The sequence below is a fragment of the Eleutherodactylus coqui genome, chromosome 9 (assembly GCF_035609145.1).
Source record: "Eleutherodactylus coqui strain aEleCoq1 chromosome 9, aEleCoq1.hap1, whole genome shotgun sequence".
NCBI classification, from domain to species: Eukaryota; Metazoa; Chordata; class Amphibia; order Anura; family Eleutherodactylidae; genus Eleutherodactylus; species Eleutherodactylus coqui.
The window spans coordinates 129,971,428-129,984,868 of NC_089845.1; the positions used below are offsets into that span (position 1 = coordinate 129,971,428).

Sequence of the window (13,441 nt, forward strand, 5' to 3'; positions counted from 1 at the left end):
GGTCCTCCGGACCGGTAGAGGCCCGGTGAAACTTTACGAGTGACTTTGAAAACACGGTACAACACACTTCAGCAGGCAGACTTTACAGCGCAGGTAGATTAGCATTCTTCGGAAAACTCCAGCTGAAAGTCCATGGCCACAGAACGGCAGTAGCTATCAGCCCGCTCTCGTGGACTGCAACGCGCGTGGCTGTCGGCTAAAGGTGTACCACTAGACGGTGATCCAGACTGCGGACGGCGGCATAGGAATGGTAAACCGACTTTAGGTTATTTTCAGGGGTTCGGCAGACTTCAGCACGGATCTTGCTGTAGGAAAGGTATAGTCCCAAGAGGAGGCAGTTACTTACCATGGCTCTCTTGGACTAGGACTCTTGGGGAAGAAAGATATTTGGTCTCCCTCACTCCCATGCGCGTCACATAGGCTTAGGCGGCCTTTCCTTCTCCTCCATCTTCGGCAAGGCAAGGGCTAATGGTGCCCTCGTGCGTCTCTGTGCTAGCGAACCCTCGGGTGGAAGATGGGTGCTTCTCAGCAGAGCAGACTTAGACTTCACTCCACTGAACTCTCTTGTGGAAGCCAATCACACATATGTATAGATTCATCCCCACCACGTCACATGGCACTGTAAGATGGATACATTCAGCAGCAGCAGAGCTCACAGGCAATGACTTTAAGGGAGTTAACCCTTCAGACGCTGCAGCTGTGCAACACGCACAGAGAAAATAGACATGACAGCTTTGCACAGTGCATCCACATAAGACAGAGATGTATGACAATTCTGGAGGGGACCAGGATGTCACTCTGGGAAACTCCGGCGGCGGCGGCAGCAGCAGCAGCAAGGCTGTTGGAGGCAACGAGCGGTGAGCTGCAGGCCGAGCTAGAACGCAGCGGAAGAAGATAAAGGTGGTGGTGGTGGTGGGGGGGAACCAGAAAGAAGCCAATGGCTGTCCACCCTCTTAGCATGCCCTGCCACAAGTGGCCCCTGGACACCTGGCCAGGCGTCGGGCTCTCTGGGTCTCTCTTTCTTTCTTTGGCACCCTGAATCTTTTCTCAGCCTTAGCATGGAATGCCTTGGCCCCACCTTTTGAAGGGCACCTGCTGCTGGGGAGTGTCACGTCTCTGCAACACGGGTCGGTACGAGAGCCGCCCCCGGCCCTTGCAGCCTCGGATCTGGGGAGCCGGCCCCCGGCTGGGCCAAAGGTGTGGGAACGGCAGCCCGAGGTAAGCTACCCGGGCGACTCGGGGCAGCTGGCTAGCGTCTACCGGCCATACCACCCTGGAAACGCCCGACCCCCTCCGCTCTCGGAAGCTAAGCAGGGTTGGGCTCGGACAGTACTTGGATGGGAGACCTCCTGGGAATACCGGGTGCTGTAGACTCCTGCCTCTCTTCTTCTTTTCCCCAGTCGAGCCAGCACGGAGCTGCTCCTAGCTTCCCAGAAAGAAGCAAGACCCTCGGTGGCCGCTAGGGGCCTAAAGCCGAAAGCCCCCCCTCGCACCCCCTGTCTCCGCCCGCAAAGGACAGAGTTAAAAGCGGCTTGCGCACAAAGGCCCCGGGCAAGGGTTGCCGACTGGCCGGTAATTCCTGGACGCTGCTGGTAAATCGGCTGCTCTTTTCCAAGGTCAGCGAGAAGGATTAGGGGGCTTTGGGAGTTCTTGGAGGCGACTGGATTTGGGAGGATGTTCCAGCTCCCGCTCAACAAGGCCGTGCGACCGTGAGTTGGTAGGAGCTTGTGACGGAGGGGTAAATCTGTCCCACTTGTAAGGTATATAGTTGAGCGAAGTGGCTAAAAAGAAATGTTGTCTGCCGCTGATTTTTGCATTGCTGGTGGAGGAAAAGAAAGACTTGAGATTGTGAAGGAGCCTTGGCTCTTGGAAGTGCGCCTCACCCGGTCGCGCGCAAGCAGCGGCAGCATGAGGCTGCAGAGAGTTGAGGGAGGGGAAGGCCAAGAGGAACGGGCCTGGTGTGGAGCCGTGCAAAGAACAGCAGCAGCGTCAGCAGCGTCGTCGGCACTGTGAAGCAGAAGAGCAGAAAGCGAGAGGCCTGTCTCTGCCTACGGCCACACCACCCTGAACACGCCCGATCTCGTCTGATCTCGGAAGCTAAGCAGGGTCGGGCCTGGTTAGTACTTGGATGGGAGACCGCCTGGGAATACCAGGTGCTGTAGGCTTTTGCTTTTCCTCACCGGCACCAGCAGGAGTCGCACTCCTCCCTTTAGGACCTTTTCTTCCCTCACCCTTTTTCAAGGGCGCACTTACTTGCTTTTTGTCGTTTGCTTTCCGTCTGCTGCTCTTTAACCCCCTAATGCCAGGAAAGCACCGCACTGCATTATCATAGCCCTCACAGCTTTCTTTCTGCTTCCAATGCCCTACAGGGACATTGAAAGAAATCTGTGGTAGAAAAAGAAAAAGAAAACTACTGTACCACCCCCTTCCTTCTACACTTACCCCTTTTTGGTAAGAAAGAAACGAGAAATGTACAGAAACAGACCCTGTGTTTGGTAGCTTGCTATCCGGAAAGACAATACCAGGTAGGATGGGGTTGTAGTTGTCAGTCTGCGACGCCACCGTTCCCCACAGCGGCATTCATACACGGCGGATAAATAAGACCGGACGAGCGTACAGTACCTCGGGTCCTCCGGACCGGTAGAGGCCCGGTGAAACTTTACGAGTGACTTTGAAAACACGGTACAACACACTTCAGCAGGCAGACTTTACAGCGCAGGTAGATTAGCATTCTTCGGAAAACTCCAGCTGAAAGTCCATGGCCACAGAACGGCAGTAGCTATCAGCCCGCTCTCGTGGACTGCAACGCGCGTGGCTGTCGGCTAAAGGTGTACCACTAGACGGTGATCCAGACTGCGGACGGCGGCATAGGAATGGTAAACCGACTTTAGGTTATTTTCAGGGGTTCGGCAGACTTCAGCACGGATCTTGCTGTAGGAAAGGTATAGTCCCAAGAGGAGGCAGTTACTTACCATGGCTCTCTTGGACTAGGACTCTTGGGGAAGAAAGATATTTGGTCTCCCTCACTCCCATGCGCGTCACATAGGCTTAGGCGGCCTTTCCTTCTCCTCCATCTTCGGCAAGGCAAGGGCTAATGGTGCCCTCGTGCGTCTCTGTGCTAGCGAACCCTCGGGTGGAAGATGGGTGCTTCTCAGCAGAGCAGACTTAGACTTCACTCCACTGAACTCTCTTGTGGAAGCCAATCACACATATGTATAGATTCATCCCCACCACGTCACATGGCACTGTAAGATGGATACATTCAGCAGCAGCAGAGCTCACAGGCAATGACTTTAAGGGAGTTAACCCTTCAGACGCTGCAGCTGTGCAACACGCACAGAGAAAATAGACATGACAGCTTTGCACAGTGCATCCACATAAGACAGAGATGTATGACAATTCTGGAGGGGACCAGGATGTCACTCTGGGACACTCCGGCGGCGGCGGCAGCAGCAGCAGCAAGGCTGTTGGAGGCAACGAGCGGTGAGCTGCAGGCCGAGCTAGAACGCAGCGGAAGAAGATAAAGGTGGTGGTGGTGGTGGGGGGGAACCAGAAAGAAGCCAATGGCTGTCCACCCTCTTAGCATGCCCTGCCACAAGTGGCCCCTGGACACCTGGCCAGGCGTCGGGCTCTCTGGGTCTCTCTTTCTTTCTTTGGCACCCTGAATCTTTTCTCAGCCTTAGCATGGAATGCCTTGGCCCCACCTTTTGAAGGGCACCTGCTGCTGGGGAGTGTCACGTCTCTGCAACACGGGTCGGTACGAGAGCCGCCCCCGGCCCTTGCAGCCTCGGATCTGGGGAGCCGGCCCCCGGCTGGGCCAAAGGTGTGGGAACGGCAGCCCGAGGTAAGCTACCCGGGCGACTCGGGGCAGCTGGCTAGCGTCTACCGGCCATACCACCCTGGAAACGCCCGACCCCCTCCGCTCTCGGAAGCTAAGCAGGGTTGGGCTCGGACAGTACTTGGATGGGAGACCTCCTGGGAATACCGGGTGCTGTAGACTCCTGCCTCTCTTCTTCTTTTCCCCAGTCGAGCCAGCACGGAGCTGCTCCTAGCTTCCCAGAAAGAAGCAAGACCCTCGGTGGCCGCTAGGGGCCTAAAGCCGAAAGCCCCCCCTCGCACCCCCTGTCTCCGCCCGCAAAGGACAGAGTTAAAAGCGGCTTGCGCACAAAGGCCCCGGGCAAGGGTTGCCGACTGGCCGGTAATTCCTGGACGCTGCTGGTAAATCGGCTGCTCTTTTCCAAGGTCAGCGAGAAGGATTAGGGGGCTTTGGGAGTTCTTGGAGGCGACTGGATTTGGGAGGATGTTCCAGCTCCCGCTCAACAAGGCCGTGCGACCGTGAGTTGGTAGGAGCTTGTGACGGAGGGGTAAATCTGTCCCACTTGTAAGGTATATAGTTGAGCGAAGTGGCTAAAAAGAAATGTTGTCTGCCGCTGATTTTTGCATTGCTGGTGGAGGAAAAGAAAGACTTGAGATTGTGAAGGAGCCTTGGCTCTTGGAAGTGCGCCTCACCCGGTCGCGCGCAAGCAGCGGCAGCATGAGGCTGCAGAGAGTTGAGGGAGGGGAAGGCCAAGAGGAACGGGCCTGGTGTGGAGCCGTGCAAAGAACAGCAGCAGCGTCAGCAGCGTCGTCGGCACTGTGAAGCAGAAGAGCAGAAAGCGAGAGGCCTGTCTCTGCCTACGGCCACACCACCCTGAACACGCCCGATCTCGTCTGATCTCGGAAGCTAAGCAGGGTCGGGCCTGGTTAGTACTTGGATGGGAGACCGCCTGGGAATACCAGGTGCTGTAGGCTTTTGCTTTTCCTCACCGGCACCAGCAGGAGTCGCACTCCTCCCTTTAGGACCTTTTCTTCCCTCACCCTTTTTCAAGGGCGCACTTACTTGCTTTTTGTCGTTTGCTTTCCGTCTGCTGCTCTTTAACCCCCTAATGCCAGGAAAGCACCGCACTGCATTATCATAGCCCTCACAGCTTTCTTTCTGCTTCCAATGCCCTACAGGGACATTGAAAGAAATCTGTGGTAGAAAAAGAAAAAGAAAACTACTGTACCACCCCCTTCCTTCTACACTTACCCCTTTTTGGTAAGAAAGAAACGAGAAATGTACAGAAACAGACCCTGTGTTTGGTAGCTTGCTATCCGGAAAGACAATACCAGGTAGGATGGGGTTGTAGTTGTCAGTCTGCGACGCCACCGTTCCCCACAGCGGCATTCATACACGGCGGATAAATAAGACCGGACGAGCGTACAGTACCTCGGGTCCTCCGGACCGGTAGAGGCCCGGTGAAACTTTACGAGTGACTTTGAAAACACGGTACAACACACTTCAGCAGGCAGACTTTACAGCGCAGGTAGATTAGCATTCTTCGGAAAACTCCAGCTGAAAGTCCATGGCCACAGAACGGCAGTAGCTATCAGCCCGCTCTCGTGGACTGCAACGCGCGTGGCTGTCGGCTAAAGGTGTACCACTAGACGGTGATCCAGACTGCGGACGGCGGCATAGGAATGGTAAACCGACTTTAGGTTATTTTCAGGGGTTCGGCAGACTTCAGCACGGATCTTGCTGTAGGAAAGGTATAGTCCCAAGAGGAGGCAGTTACTTACCATGGCTCTCTTGGACTAGGACTCTTGGGGAAGAAAGATATTTGGTCTCCCTCACTCCCATGCGCGTCACATAGGCTTAGGCGGCCTTTCCTTCTCCTCCATCTTCGGCAAGGCAAGGGCTAATGGTGCCCTCGTGCGTCTCTGTGCTAGCGAACCCTCGGGTGGAAGATGGGTGCTTCTCAGCAGAGCAGACTTAGACTTCACTCCACTGAACTCTCTTGTGGAAGCCAATCACACATATGTATAGATTCATCCCCACCACGTCACATGGCACTGTAAGATGGATACATTCAGCAGCAGCAGAGCTCACAGGCAATGACTTTAAGGGAGTTAACCCTTCAGACGCTGCAGCTGTGCAACACGCACAGAGAAAATAGACATGACAGCTTTGCACAGTGCATCCACATAAGACAGAGATGTATGACAATTCTGGAGGGGACCAGGATGTCACTCTGGGACACTCCGGCGGCGGCGGCAGCAGCAGCAGCAAGGCTGTTGGAGGCAACGAGCGGTGAGCTGCAGGCCGAGCTAGAACGCAGCGGAAGAAGATAAAGGTGGTGGTGGTGGTGGGGGGAACCAGAAAGAAGCCAATGGCTGTCCACCCTCTTAGCATGCCCTGCCACAAGTGGCCCCTGGACACCTGGCCAGGCGTCGGGCTCTCTGGGTCTCTCTTTCTTTCTTTGGCACCCTGAATCTTTTCTCAGCCTTAGCATGGAATGCCTTGGCCCCACCTTTTGAAGGGCACCTGCTGCTGGGGAGTGTCACGTCTCTGCAACACGGGTCGGTACGAGAGCCGCCCCCGGCCCTTGCAGCCTCGGATCTGGGGAGCCGGCCCCCGGCTGGGCCAAAGGTGTGGGAACGGCAGCCCGAGGTAAGCTACCCGGGCGACTCGGGGCAGCTGGCTAGCGTCTACCGGCCATACCACCCTGGAAACGCCCGATCCCCTCCGCTCTCGGAAGCTAAGCAGGGTTGGGCTCGGACAGTACTTGGATGGGAGACCTCCTGGGAATACCGGGTGCTGTAGACTCCTGCCTCTCTTCTTCTTTTCCCCAGTCGAGCCAGCACGGAGCTGCTCCTAGCTTCCCAGAAAGAAGCAAGACCCTCGGTGGCCGCTAGGGGCCTAAAGCCGAAAGCCCCCCCTCGCACCCCCTGTCTCCGCCCGCAAAGGACAGAGTTAAAAGCGGCTTGCGCACAAAGGCCCCGGGCAAGGGTTGCCGACTGGCCGGTAATTCCTGGACGCTGCTGGTAAATCGGCTGCTCTTTTCCAAGGTCAGCGAGAAGGATTAGGGGGCTTTGGGAGTTCTTGGAGGCGACTGGATTTGGGAGGATGTTCCAGCTCCCGCTCAACAAGGCCGTGCGACCGTGAGTTGGTAGGAGCTTGTGACGGAGGGGTAAATCTGTCCCACTTGTAAGGTATATAGTTGAGCGAAGTGGCTAAAAAGAAATGTTGTCTGCCGCTGATTTTTGCATTGCTGGTGGAGGAAAAGAAAGACTTGAGATTGTGAAGGAGCCTTGGCTCTTGGAAGTGCGCCTCACCCGGTCGCGCGCAAGCAGCGGCAGCATGAGGCTGCAGAGAGTTGAGGGAGGGGAAGGCCAAGAGGAACGGGCCTGGTGTGGAGCCGTGCAAAGAACAGCAGCAGCGTCAGCAGCGTCAGCAGCGTCGTCGGCACTGTGAAGCAGAAGAGCAGAAAGCGAGAGGCCTGTCTCTGCCTACAGCCACACCACCCTGAACACGCCCGATCTCGTCTGATCTTGGAAGCTAAGCAGGGTCGGGCCTGGTTAGTACTTGGATGGGAGACCGCCTGGGAATACCAGGTGCTGTAGGCTTTTGCTTTTCCTCACCGGCACCAGCAGGAGTCGCACTCCTCCCTTTAGGACCTTTTCTTCCCTCACACTTTTTCAAGGGCGCACTTACTTGCTTTTTGTCGTTTGCTTTCCGTCTGCTGCTCTTTAACCCCCTAATGCCAGGAAAGCACCGCACTGCATTATCATAGCCCTCACAGCTTTCTTTCTGCTTCCAATGCCCTACAGGGACATTGAAAGAAATCTGTGGTAGAAAAAGAAAAAGAAAACTACTGTACCACCCCCTTCCTTCTACACTTACCCCTTTTTGGTAAGAAAGAAACGAGAAATGTACAGAAACAGACCCTGTATTTGGTAGCTTGCTATCCGGAAAGACAATACCAGGTAGGATGGGGTTGTAGTTGTCAGTCTGCGACGCCACCGTTCCCCACAGCGACATTCATACACGGCGGATAAATAAGACCGGACGAGCGTACAGTACCTCGGGTCCTCCGGACCGGTAGAGGCCCGGTGAAACTTTACGAGTGACTTTGAAAACACGGTACAACACACTTCAGCAGGCAGACTTTACAGCGCAGGTAGATTAGCATTCTTCGGAAAACTCCAGCTGAAAGTCCATGGCCACAGAACGGCAGTAGCTATCAGCCCGCTCTCGTGGACTGCAACGCGCGTGGCTGTCGGCTAAAGGTGTACCACTAGACGGTGATCCAGACTGCGGACGGCGGCATAGGAATGGTAAACCGACTTTAGGTTATTTTCAGGGGTTCGGCAGACTTCAGCACGGATCTTGCTGTAGGAAAGGTATAGTCCCAAGAGGAGGCAGTTACTTACCATGGCTCCCTTGGACTAGGACTCTTGGGGAAGAAAGATATTTGGTCTCCCTCACTCCCATGCGCGTCACATAGGCTTAGGCGGCCTTTCCTTCTCCTCCATCTTCGGCAAGGCAAGGGCTAATGGTGCCCTCGTGCGTCTCTGTGCTAGCGAACCCTCGGGTGGAAGATGGGTGCTTCTCAGCAGAGCAGACTTAGACTTCACTCCACTGAACTCTCTTGTGGAAGCCAATCACACATATGTATAGATTCATCCCCACCACGTCACATGGCACTGTAAGATGGATACATTCAGCAGCAGCAGAGCTCACAGGCAATGACTTTAAGGGAGTTAACCCTTCAGACGCTGCAGCTGTGCAACACGCACAGAGAAAATAGACATGACAGCTTTGCACAGTGCATCCACATAAGACAGAGATGTATGACAATTCTGGAGGGGACCAGGATGTCACTCTGGGACACTCCGGCGGCGGCGGCAGCAGCAGCAGCAAGGCTGTTGGAGGCAACGAGCGGTGAGCTGCAGGCCGAGCTAGAACGCAGCGGAAGAAGATAAAGGTGGTGGTGGTGGTGGGGGGAACCAGAAAGAAGCCAATGGCTGTCCACCCTCTTAGCATGCCCTGCCACAAGTGGCCCCTGGACACCTGGCCAGGCGTCGGGCTCTCTGGGTCTCTCTTTCTTTCTTTGGCACCCTGAATCTTTTCTCAGCCTTAGCATGGAATGCCTTGGCCCCACCTTTTGAAGGGCACCTGCTGCTGGGGAGTGTCACGTCTCTGCAACACGGGTCGGTACGAGAGCCGCCCCCGGCCCTTGCAGCCTCGGATCTGGGGAGCCGGCCCCCGGCTGGGCCAAAGGTGTGGGAACGGCAGCCCGAGGTAAGCTACCCGGGCGACTCGGGGCAGCTGGCTAGCGTCTACCGGCCATACCACCCTGGAAACGCCCGACCCCCTCCGCTCTCGGAAGCTAAGCAGGGTTGGGCTCGGACAGTACTTGGATGGGAGACCTCCTGGGAATACCGGGTGCTGTAGACTCCTGCCTCTCTTCTTCTTTTCCCCAGTCGAGCCAGCACGGAGCTGCTCCTAGCTTCCCAGAAAGAAGCAAGACCCTCGGTGGCCGCTAGGGGCCTAAAGCCGAAAGCCCCCCCTCGCACCCCCTGTCTCCGCCCGCAAAGGACAGAGTTAAAAGCGGCTTGCGCACAAAGGCCCCGGGCAAGGGTTGCCGACTGGCCGGTAATTCCTGGACGCTGCTGGTAAATCGGCTGCTCTTTTCCAAGGTCAGCGAGAAGGATTAGGGGGCTTTGGGAGTTCTTGGAGGCGACTGGATTTGGGAGGATGTTCCAGCTCCCGCTCAACAAGGCCGTGCGACCGTGAGTTGGTAGGAGCTTGTGACGGAGGGGTAAATCTGTCCCACTTGTAAGGTATATAGTTGAGCGAAGTGGCTAAAAAGAAATGTTGTCTGCCGCTGATTTTTGCATTGCTGGTGGAGGAAAAGAAAGACTTGAGATTGTGAAGGAGCCTTGGCTCTTGGAAGTGCGCCTCACCCGGTCGCGCGCAAGCAGCGGCAGCATGAGGCTGCAGAGAGTTGAGGGAGGGGAAGGCCAAGAGGAACGGGCCTGGTGTGGAGCCGTGCAAAGAACAGCAGCAGCGTCAGCAGCGTCGTCGGCACTGTGAAGCAGAAGAGCAGAAAGCGAGAGGCCTGTCTCTGCCTACGGCCACACCACCCTGAACACGCCCGATCTCGTCTGATCTCGGAAGCTAAGCAGGGTCAGGCCTGGTTAGTACTTGGATGGGAGACCGCCTGGGAATACCAGGTGCTGTAGGCTTTTGCTTTTCCTCACCGGCACCAGCAGGAGTCGCACTCCTCCCTTTAGGACCTTTTCTTCCCTCACCCTTTTTCAAGGGCGCACTTACTTGCTTTTTGTCGTTTGCTTTCCGTCTGCTGCTCTTTAACCCCCTAATGCCAGGAAAGCACCGCACTGCATTATCATAGCCCTCACAGCTTTCTTTCTGCTTCCAATGCCCTACAGGGACATTGAAAGAAATCTGTGGTAGAAAAAGAAAAAGAAAACTACTGTACCACCCCCTTCCTTCTACACTTACCCCTTTTTGGTAAGAAAGAAACGAGAAATGTACAGAAACAGACCCTGTGTTTGGTAGCTTGCTATCCGGAAAGACAATACCAGGTAGGATGGGGTTGTAGTTGTCAGTCTGCGACGCCACCGTTCCCCACAGCGGCATTCATACACGGCGGATAAATAAGACCGGACGAGCGTACAGTACCTCGGGTCCTCCGGACCGGTAGAGGCCCGGTGAAACTTTACGAGTGACTTTGAAAACACGGTACAACACACTTCAGCAGGCAGACTTTACAGCGCAGGTAGATTAGCATTCTTCGGAAAACTCCAGCTGAAAGTCCATGGCCACAGAACGGCAGTAGCTATCAGCCCGCTCTCGTGGACTGCAACGCGCGTGGCTGTCGGCTAAAGGTGTACCACTAGACGGTGATCCAGACTGCGGACGGCGGCATAGGAATGGTAAACCGACTTTAGGTTATTTTCAGGGGTTCGGCAGACTTCAGCACGGATCTTGCTGTAGGAAAGGTATAGTCCCAAGAGGAGGCAGTTACTTACCATGGCTCTCTTGGACTAGGACTCTTGGGGAAGAAAGATATTTGGTCTCCCTCACTCCCATGCGCGTCACATAGGCTTAGGCGGCCTTTCCTTCTCCTCCATCTTCGGCAAGGCAAGGGCTAATGGTGCCCTCGTGCGTCTCTGTGCTAGCGAACCCTCGGGTGGAAGATGGGTGCTTCTCAGCAGAGCAGACTTAGACTTCACTCCACTGAACTCTCTTGTGGAAGCCAATCACACATATGTATAGATTCATCCCCACCACGTCACATGGCACTGTAAGATGGATACATTCAGCAGCAGCAGAGCTCACAGGCAATGACTTTAAGGGAGTTAACCCTTCAGACGCTGCAGCTGTGCAACACGCACAGAGAAAATAGACATGACAGCTTTGCACAGTGCATCCACATAAGACAGAGATGTATGACAATTCTGGAGGGGACCAGGATGTCACTCTGGGACACTCCGGCGGCGGCGGCAGCAGCAGCAGCAAGGCTGTTGGAGGCAACGAGCGGTGAGCTGCAGGCCGAGCTAGAACGCAGCGGAAGAAGATAAAGGTGGTGGTGGTGGTGGGGGGAACCAGAAAGAAGCCAATGGCTGTCCACCCTCTTAGCATGCCCTGCCACAAGTGGCCCCTGGACACCTGGCCAGGCGTCGGGCTCTCTGGGTCTCTCTTTCTTTCTTTGGCACCCTGAATCTTTTCTCAGCCTTAGCATGGAATGCCTTGGCCCCACCTTTTGAAGGGCACCTGCTGCTGGGGAGTGTCACGTCTCTGCAACACGGGTCGGTACGAGAGCCGCCCCCGGCCCTTGCAGCCTCGGATCTGGGGAGCCGGCCCCCGGCTGGGCCAAAGGTGTGGGAACGGCAGCCCGAGGTAAGCTACCCGGGCGACTCGGGGCAGCTGGCTAGCGTCTACCGGCCATACCACCCTGGAAACGCCCGACCCCCTCCGCTCTCGGAAGCTAAGCAGGGTTGGGCTCGGACAGTACTTGGATGGGAGACCTCCTGGGAATACCGGGTGCTGTAGACTCCTGCCTCTCTTCTTCTTTTCCCCAGTCGAGCCAGCACGGAGCTGCTCCTAGCTTCCCAGAAAGAAGCAAGACCCTCGGTGGCCGCTAGGGGCCTAAAGCCGAAAGCCCCCCCTCGCACCCCCTGTCTCCGCCCGCAAAGGACAGAGTTAAAAGCGGCTTGCGCACAAAGGCCCCGGGCAAGGGTTGCCGACTGGCCGGTAATTCCTGGACGCTGCTGGTAAATCGGGTGCTCTTTTCCAAGGTCAGCGAGAAGGATTAGGGGGCTTTGGGAGTTCTTGGAGGCGACTGGATTTGGGAGGATGTTCCAGCTCCCGCTCAACAAGGCCGTGCGACCGTGAGTTGGTAGGAGCTTGTGACGGAGGGGTAAATCTGTCCCACTTGTAAGGTATATAGTTGAGCGAAGTGGCTAAAAAGAAATGTTGTCTGCCGCTGATTTTTGCATTGCTGGTGGAGGAAAAGAAAGACTTGAGATTGTGAAGGAGCCTTGGCTCTTGGAAGTGCGCCTCACCCGGTCGCGCGCAAGCAGCGGCAGCATGAGGCTGCAGAGAGTTGAGGGAGGGGAAGGCCAAGAGGAACGGGCCTGGTGTGGAGCCGTGCAAAGAACAGCAGCAGCGTCAGCAGCGTCGTCGGCACTGTGAAGCAGAAGAGCAGAAAGCGAGAGGCCTGTCTCTGCCTACGGCCACACCACCCTGAACACGCCCGATCTCGTCTGATCTCGGAAGCTAAGCAGGGTCGGGCCTGGTTAGTACTTGGATGGGAGACCGCCTGGGAATACCAGGTGCTGTAGGCTTTTGCTTTTCCTCACCGGCACCAGCAGGAGTCGCACTCCTCCCTTTAGGACCTTTTCTTCCCTCACCCTTTTTCAAGGGCGCACTTACTTGCTTTTTGTCGTTTGCTTTCCGTCTGCTGCTCTTTAACCCCCTAATGCCAGGAAAGCACCGCACTGCATTATCATAGCCCTCACAGCTTTCTTTCTGCTTCCAATGCCCTACAGGGACATTGAAAGAAATCTGTGGTAGAAAAAGAAAAAGAAAACTACTGTACCACCCCCTTCCTTCTACACTTACCCCTTTTTGGTAAGAAAGAAACGAGAAATGTACAGAAACAGACCCTGTGTTTGGTAGCTTGCTATCCGGAAAGACAATACCAGGTAGGATGGGGTTGTAGTTGTCAGTCTGCGACGCCACCGTTCCCCACAGCGGCATTCATACACGGCGGATAAATAAGACCGGACGAGCGTACAGTACCTCGGGTCCTCCGGACCGGTAGAGGCCCGGTGAAACTTTACGAGTGACTTTGAAAACACGGTACAACACACTTCAGCAGGCAGACTTTACAGCGCAGGTAGATTAGCATTCTTCGGAAAACTCCAGCTGAAAGTCCATGGCCACAGAACGGCAGTAACTATCAGCCCGCTCTCGTGGACTGCAACGCGCGTGGCTGTCGGCTAAAGGTGTACCACTAGACGGTGATCCAGACTGCGGACGGCGGCATAGGAATGGTAAACCGACTTTAGGTTATTTTCAGGGGTTCGGCAGACTTCAGCACGGATCTTG

The 13,441-nt window shown here is 55.6% G+C and overlaps 10 non-coding genes across 10 annotated transcripts; all 10 read left to right on the forward strand.

Moving 5' to 3' along the window:
* Window positions 1–1,254: 1,254 nt before the first annotated feature.
* Window positions 1,255–1,374, forward strand: LOC136579337 (5S ribosomal RNA). The gene has a single exon (XR_010786819.1). It is a non-coding gene; the product is annotated as a 5S ribosomal RNA (ribosomal RNA).
* Window positions 1,375–2,046: 672 nt separating this feature from the next.
* LOC136579421 (5S ribosomal RNA) lies at window positions 2,047–2,165 on the forward strand. The gene has a single exon (XR_010786893.1). It is a non-coding gene; the product is annotated as a 5S ribosomal RNA (ribosomal RNA).
* A 1,715-nt stretch (window positions 2,166–3,880) lies between these two features.
* LOC136579338 (5S ribosomal RNA) lies at window positions 3,881–4,000 on the forward strand. The gene has a single exon (XR_010786820.1). It is a non-coding gene; the product is annotated as a 5S ribosomal RNA (ribosomal RNA).
* Window positions 4,001–4,672: 672 nt separating this feature from the next.
* On the forward strand, window positions 4,673–4,791 carry LOC136579240 (5S ribosomal RNA). Its single transcript, XR_010786725.1, has one exon. It is a non-coding gene; the product is annotated as a 5S ribosomal RNA (ribosomal RNA).
* Window positions 4,792–6,505: 1,714 nt separating this feature from the next.
* Window positions 6,506–6,625, forward strand: LOC136579278 (5S ribosomal RNA). Its single transcript, XR_010786762.1, has one exon. It is a non-coding gene; the product is annotated as a 5S ribosomal RNA (ribosomal RNA).
* A 681-nt stretch (window positions 6,626–7,306) lies between these two features.
* LOC136579260 (5S ribosomal RNA) lies at window positions 7,307–7,425 on the forward strand. The gene has a single exon (XR_010786744.1). It is a non-coding gene; the product is annotated as a 5S ribosomal RNA (ribosomal RNA).
* Window positions 7,426–9,139: 1,714 nt separating this feature from the next.
* Window positions 9,140–9,259, forward strand: LOC136579339 (5S ribosomal RNA). The gene has a single exon (XR_010786821.1). It is a non-coding gene; the product is annotated as a 5S ribosomal RNA (ribosomal RNA).
* Window positions 9,260–9,931: 672 nt separating this feature from the next.
* LOC136579270 (5S ribosomal RNA) lies at window positions 9,932–10,050 on the forward strand. Its single transcript, XR_010786754.1, has one exon. It is a non-coding gene; the product is annotated as a 5S ribosomal RNA (ribosomal RNA).
* Window positions 10,051–11,764: 1,714 nt separating this feature from the next.
* On the forward strand, window positions 11,765–11,884 carry LOC136579340 (5S ribosomal RNA). The gene has a single exon (XR_010786822.1). It is a non-coding gene; the product is annotated as a 5S ribosomal RNA (ribosomal RNA).
* A 672-nt stretch (window positions 11,885–12,556) lies between these two features.
* LOC136579251 (5S ribosomal RNA) lies at window positions 12,557–12,675 on the forward strand. The gene has a single exon (XR_010786736.1). It is a non-coding gene; the product is annotated as a 5S ribosomal RNA (ribosomal RNA).
* Window positions 12,676–13,441: the final 766 nt, after the last annotated feature.